The 7,054-nt window shown below is 42.0% G+C and overlaps 1 long non-coding RNA gene across 1 annotated transcript; it reads left to right on the forward strand.

Moving 5' to 3' along the window:
- Positions 1-847: 847 nt before the first annotated feature.
- On the forward strand, positions 848-6,216 carry LOC149870395 (uncharacterized). Its single transcript, XR_016440440.1, has 3 exons — positions 848-969; positions 1,225-1,339; positions 3,574-6,216. It is a non-coding gene; the product is annotated as an uncharacterized LOC149870395 (long non-coding RNA).
- The last annotated feature ends 838 nt before the right edge of the window (positions 6,217-7,054 follow it).

A 7,054-nucleotide genomic window follows, 5' to 3' on the forward strand; every position in this document is an offset into this window, starting at 1 on the left:
CGCTAAAAAGTTTTGCTTTGCCTGAGGTACCTGGGGTCCCTATGGTTGGATGAGCCATTGTTCTCCGATGCCTTTGCTACAGAGGATTTGATTTTCCCATTTTAGGTTGACAGTGCCTTGGGGCCCAAGCCATTCTGCTTGTGTCTAGGAGTAACAATTCATTTTGCCCTAGAGTCACAATAGCAAGAGAGATTGTGATATTCAACCATTCCTCCCACTCCCTTTCCTTAACTAAACCATATCCAAAACCAAAAAAAATGTATACAGAAAGGACCACATAATCTACAGTGATAACAGTAGCATAAATGGATAGAGGATAACAGTGGCTCTCCAACAGGACTACACATGCTTCATCAGTACGACAAAATACAAAAAAACATTCATGACATGCCCTGAGTCCCATAAACATAACAGGATTCATAACACCCTCTTCCTCTTGGGTAGCCAATATATGGCATGCATGACAAAAGTGGCTTGGGCAGCTCCTGTGTATGTCATGTAGCAGATTGGCAAGAAGGGAAGCAGCACAGTGGCAGATAGGGCAAGAAGCAGGAAGCAGAGGAGGAGATTGGACAGGGAAGGGAACTGGAGTGGCCTTCAGGGAGGGCCTGGGATTTAATTTATGGCAAGCATGTTAGAAAGTTTACCCCCCAGCTAAGTTTTAAGTTTGCCTCTGCGAGACAGCGCTGGGGACCAGAATTGCTCCATGTGTTTCTCTCAAGGTTTCAACTGTGTTCTCTTTCTCTTGTTATTTTATCCATGATTAATTAAAAGTATTTCTTGTTCTTCTAGGGGCAGACAAGGTTCTTTGTGTAAATCTGATATCTTTTAGTAGACCAACTCAAATAGCTGGAAAAAATTTTTGTTGCAAGCTTTCAGGTACAAATCCCCTTTGTCAGGCAGAGGAAGCATTTGCAGTTGGTCTGTGCTCTTCCTGGATGGAGTAGTGAAGCAGCCAGAGGCCAGTAGGTATGCAAAAAAGCCAGTCAGTTAAAATGTAAATTGAGATACTCAATACGTGAGAGACAGGGGGTGCTGGGGTGAGGGGTGGAGAAGTGGAATCAATGTAGCTGTAGTCAAAGGATAAGAGATGGAGGTGGGGGGAAGGGAATGAATATAGCAGGTAAAAAGTGGAGAGGTTACCTGGGAAGTCATAAGTTAGGCAGGGTATAATGTGTCATAAATCCAGTGTCTATATTTAGTCCATGATGTTTTTGTATCCAGGTGATGTGAAGTTTGTAGGCTCGTCTATGGAAGGTGTTTTGTGAATTCCCTTTGAGGATTAGAACTGAGAGATTGGAGAATGAGTGGTTTTCTTGTGAGAAATGTGCCTCCACAGGTAATACGTCTTTTTGTCTTTGATAGATTTTTCTTCTTCTTTGTACTATTGTAATAGGGATTTCTTGCTTTTATTTTCTTTCTTTGAGCACATCTGATTCTTGCATGGTCAAAACTGCTTCATTTTCTGCTCATTTTAAAATAGAAAGTGCTACTTTATGGGTGTGTCTATACGTTGCCCTATGGCAACATAGCAATGCGTTATATCGCTGTACAGTGAATTATGGCAACGTAGCAATCACAAGGGTCTACACATGATCACCAGCTATGTCGCTGTAGCAGCACACTCAGGTATAATGTGCTGTTACGGCAATGTAGCAGCGATATCTAACCATGCATCATGCGCAGAGCACAGTAACTGCCCATACTGCATGGCAATGTATAGATGCACCATATCCATTGGAGAATGAGTCAGAACTGAGACTCTGCAATCATTTATTTAAAATCTAAGTGAAAATTTAACATTGATTATGGGTTTGCTCAGAATAAATATTACAAGTCTGGCTATCAGGCATAAAATCTAGATCCAACAATAAATATTGTGGACAAAGTCAGTATGGCTTTAAAACCAGATGTGTTATACTAAATAATTTGCCTATCTAGTGCTGCTTCCTGCTGTTGATACAAGCTTTTAAAAACTTGTTTGTGCACTCAGTTGTGAATTTGATGGCATTTAAATATGATTTCATAGCCAGCTAACTAAAATAAAACACTTGCTTTATTCTGTACCTGCCTAAAGGTTTTAGCAGGTTGTTAATTTGTATGTGTTGTACCATAGTTAATTTCTTACTTATCAGCAGGTCAAAGCACAGAAGCCATATCAATGCTGTTAGCTTTTACATGGTGAAATTGCATTTAGTAATAGCTTAAAGCATAGAGCTGAGCTGTTTTGACTTTTGAATAAACCTATATAGATATTTTTCTTTCAAATTTTGTCACCAGTAAGAATTTTTTTTATTGTAAGGCCATGGCAGTGATTTTCAAAAGGTGTGACACGAGCAATAGAAGTGAGATCTCATTAGGGGTCCTCTCCACCTGGCCCTTGCGTGAGGAGATAAATATTTTCCATCCTTTTCCGGCACCCTGTGCCTACCACAGCTACTCCAGAAGTGCTTTCAGCTGCTTCTCTGGGAGCTGCTGCCATTGCTGCTGTCTTACCCTGTCCCTTCCTGCCCTCAGGCAGCCCCTGTACTGGCCTTCCTATACTCCCAACAGCATGCTCGGCTGCAAGCAGGCAGGCAGTCAGACAGATGCACAGACAGCTGCACTTTGCAGCCTGGATTCTCTGCTCCACTCCTCCCATGCTCCTGGGGCTGGCAGAAGAGGCCACAGGGGTTGTTGCCAGTATGTGGGACCCTGCAAGAACAGGCTCAGTAGCAGGGGCTGCCTTTGCCCCCAACATACAGACCTGGGGTTGGGAAGTGGCAGATGGTGGAAAGAGCAGAAACCCCACCAATATTAATTGAGAAAAAAAGCATGCCCCAGGTATTAGAAGTTCAGGGAACACTGGCCTGGGTTAATTTTCATTAGTGGGAATAGTCTTAGTTTTTTGCAAATATTCGAATAAGAAGTAGAGATTTCAACAACGGTAGGGAATAAATCAAATATGAATGATATTTTACCTGTGATTTTCCTACGCTGTCTTTCTGCAATAGAATGCAAAGGGTGACATCAGATATGTAGTATTTGATCATTTTTTTCAGTGTGTTAGCCTGACTGGCAGGACAATATACATATATATGTAACCTCTAAAATAGCTCACAGTTGTCTCAGACATCATCAGAAAGAACAAAAATTGCCTTTGTCTTCTAGGATTTAAATAGAAGAATATTGAAAATCTCTTTAAAAACTATCTTAAACATTTTTTAACAAAGGATAATGTTTCTTGAGATCCAGATACAGAAACATTGTGGCTGATACTGCATGTAATAACAACAAATGATGAACCTTGTCTTGCACGACATTTGACCAAGCTTTAAGAAGCTGTTTAGCCTGCTGATAAGTAAGAAATGCACTATGGTACAATACATATAAATTAACAACCTGCTAAAACCTGTAGGCAAGTACAGAATAAAGAAAATGGACAAGTGTTTTATTTTAGTTAGCTGGCTAGAAAATCATATTTAAATACCATCAAATTCACAACTGAGTGCACAAACAAGTTTTGGTTTGAACTCATTTGTTTTTATCTTCACAATTTATATTGTGTTTTTATGTCCCATCTGATATCACCAGCTTTCAAGAATCCATATCTGATATGTCAACAAAGAAAGCAGGTTTCCCATGCTTCACAGATCTAACATATACATCTTTCTGCTCAATGAAGGCCTATTAATAAGCACAATAACATTATGAGCTCTCTATATGTACTTTTGAAACATTTCCTTGAGTGACTTTCTTATTGCTGTTAACTCAGACATAAGTTAATAAGGTTTGGTTCAAATTTAAGTCCGTTTGAATCTGGAAACAGCATATTCGTTAAAACATTTCTGAAACAGAATTTTTTTTATAGACCAACATTAAACAAAGTGCCAGACTTTCAGATTGTTTCATACTGGCTAATTCAGTAGTGGAAGTTTATTGTGGACAAAGTAACATTTTATCTGTTTCCATACATTTCATTGAGTATAAGAGTTAAAAAAACAATGTAAAGAGTCATTCCTAAAGATCTTACTTCAACTAAATAACAGATGCTCTTACCAGAGGATTGCCTTTATAAATCTTCTCATACTTAATGCAAATTATGCAAAACAGTTTATCTTTGTAACATGAAATAAATATGTATTTAGTTTTCTATGAACCTGAAAGATATTTTTAGATGTGGCAGGCTGGCTGTCAGGCTCACCGGCAGCTCAAATTGTTAGCTTGAGCCTGAAGGGCTTGGGTTCCCATTGCTTGGAGGCAGTTTCCCTTCTTCACCAATCAGGGAATGGCAAGAAGAAGGCAGCCCTTCCCTGACCCAGGGACGAGGTGAGAAAGAGGACCTGAAAGGGAACTAACCCCTTGAGCTCTCTGATTGGTCCACTCTCAATCTGAGGGTGGACCCCACAAAAGGAATAAAAAGCCAGCATGCCCAGCACATGGGGGCTTCAATGAGGAGTGATGAAAAAGGGCTGTGAAGAGCTGGTTGAGCTGACCAGCAGGGTGCAGCACTTCCCCAGAAGTGCCCTGAAGACACCATCACCAAATGGGGAGAGGCAAACAGCTGCATCCCTGCCTCACCGTGGAGGAAGACACAGCAACAGTGCACAGATCAGTGCGCACAGGGTCTAAGAGTGGACGGGACCACAGCCACTGCACAAGGCAGCGTAGGTCTCCAACCTGCTGGACAAGGCAGTGAACAGATCAATGCATGGAGGATCTGAGAGCAGACAGGATCTTAGCAGCTGCACGAGGCAGTGTGGATCTCCAGCCCTGGGTGAAGCAAGAGCTGAGCCCCATTCGATTCAGGGACCAGTGCACAGGGGCTGGAGAGCCTGGTGCACAGGACAGTGCACGGAGGGTCTAGGAGCTGATGAAACTGTAGCAACTGCATGAGGCAGTGCGGGTCTCCAACTCTGCACGGGACAGGGACAGGGCCATCAGTGCACGGGATGGTGCATGGAGCGGAGAGTGAGCTGACAGGCTGGGAGAGCCACCCACAGAAGCTGGAGCCCCTGGAGCCCCTTGCCCCCTGGAGATGAGTCTATCCTCATCATGAGTCACCTGGGACCTGGGAAGGGATTTCTCACAGGGGAGTAGGGCCCTCCCCTCCACTGCAGGTGACTGAGAGGAAGACCCCAGATGGAAGGGGATCAGTTCGCCCCAGGGCATAGAAAGTAATTCAGGGCTCCTGCTTGTCAGGGAAAATTCCCAGGTTAAAGACTCTGCCAGCTGAGTAACCTAAGTGGGGTTAAGGGTGCCCTATAGGGTGACAAGGTCCCCCACCAGGTTGTTATTTCTTTGTTGGGCACAGCTGTGGTGCAACTGTTGTATTCTGCTCTTTTTTTCCTCTATGCTGTTGGGATCCTTGTTGTAAACCCTGTGTCTTATTACTGTATTTAGGAGAATAAGCTGCCTTATATTGGTATTTATTATCTAGATTATTTTATGTAAATGTCCTGTGTTTAATGTAACCTCCTTTTGTGAATATTTAATTATTGACTCATCACTGCCAGACGTACTGTATTTGGTCCATCAACTAACCCCTATTTTATTCTTGAGTGCCCGCACTCCCTCAGGCCTAGGGGGCACTGAATGAGGGGTAGGGCCTACAGTCTAACTCAGAAGCCACAGGAAACCGGGCCTATGCATGGGTTCTGGGTTAATTAGCATGTGTTCAGGTAAATTCATAACTGTAAATATAAATATATATCTGTTTTATAATATTAAACCTTTATATAGTTAAGATTCACTGAGTGTCCTGTTGCTGTGCTCTGTAGGAAGAGGAGAGGAGCTGCATACAGCTAGGCAGCCATGCCTCCCACAGCAGACACTGACATCACTTGACATCTGAAGTTCTCATGTTTCTTTGTATGTTCTGTCATGTGTTCAAGCACATTTGAGCCATGCCCTTCATTGCCACCTTTTGCTGATTCAAACTGTTGGGGTATTGCTTATAAGCCATTCTCTCCATCTTTAAATGAAATTAGACTGTATTTTGCAGCAGAAATCATATCTAAATATGCAAAGCTCTAAATTTTTAAATATAACCTATTCTCACATGACTGGAAAATTAAATTACTTATCTTTCCAGCAAAATGAATTGCCTTTTGCTACTGGTGTATCCAGAAGAGCCCAACGCCAATCTCTTCTCTACCAGTTACCACTGATCTCCAACCAGAGCACTAGCAAACCATCACATTACAAAGAAGGCTAGGCTTCGCAAAGCTAGTTCGTTTCTCCCCAGTCAGATCACTTATTCCAAAGTTCTGTTTATGTGGCTGACATCAGTGAGGCTGGACTCATTCCTCTCTGGCTGGCCTTCAACTTCATTGCCCTATTCAGTCCCCCTTCCTTCCTCATCATCTCCTCATCATCTCTTGTAGCTGAACTGTGTTCTGCCTACCTCCACCCTCTCCTTTGTCTGTCCATGAACCTGATTACTTCTTTTTGCTCCACCATAGTTCAGTCACCTTTTCATAGCAATTTGATTTTGTGGTGTGTCATTTCACTAAGTTAACTGTTCCTTATCTGGTTGGCCAGAAATATGACACCTTCATTTGTCCATATAACCACTGCATTTTAAAGACACATTGCATCCCTGCAGACTTTACACTCTTCATTAAAACAAGAACAAACAGGAGATGATAATACAGGGAGAGGAATAACAAGAGAAAGACGAGTTGGTAACCTGCTTAGGAGGTGTGTGTGTGTGTGTGTGTATGCGCGTGCACGTGTGCATGCACACATACACATGTGTATGTTGTTTAAATAATTAAGAATCTGTTTAGTGAAGTTCAATTGTTTCCTCTGTTTAATTATTTTAATGTTTGTGTTTGAATTGTTCAGCATATTGCAAACAAATTCCAAACTGCTACTACTGCCAAACCATACAGGCACAGCAGCCAATGCACTTCATAGCCTGGCAGCGTGCTTCTTGCTACATTTTTAATACCGTCTCTGGAAATAACAGAAACTACTAACTGCATGTCATGCGAGGTTTCCAATGTAATCAAACTATACTAAACCCTTTTCCTATAAATTACATTTATAAATTACATGGCATACATACAAT

The sequence above is a fragment of the Crocodylus siamensis genome, chromosome 2 (genome assembly GCF_052110815.1).
Source record: "Crocodylus siamensis isolate JL-2025a chromosome 2, ASM5211081v1, whole genome shotgun sequence".
Taxonomy (NCBI): Eukaryota; Metazoa; Chordata; order Crocodylia; family Crocodylidae; genus Crocodylus; species Crocodylus siamensis.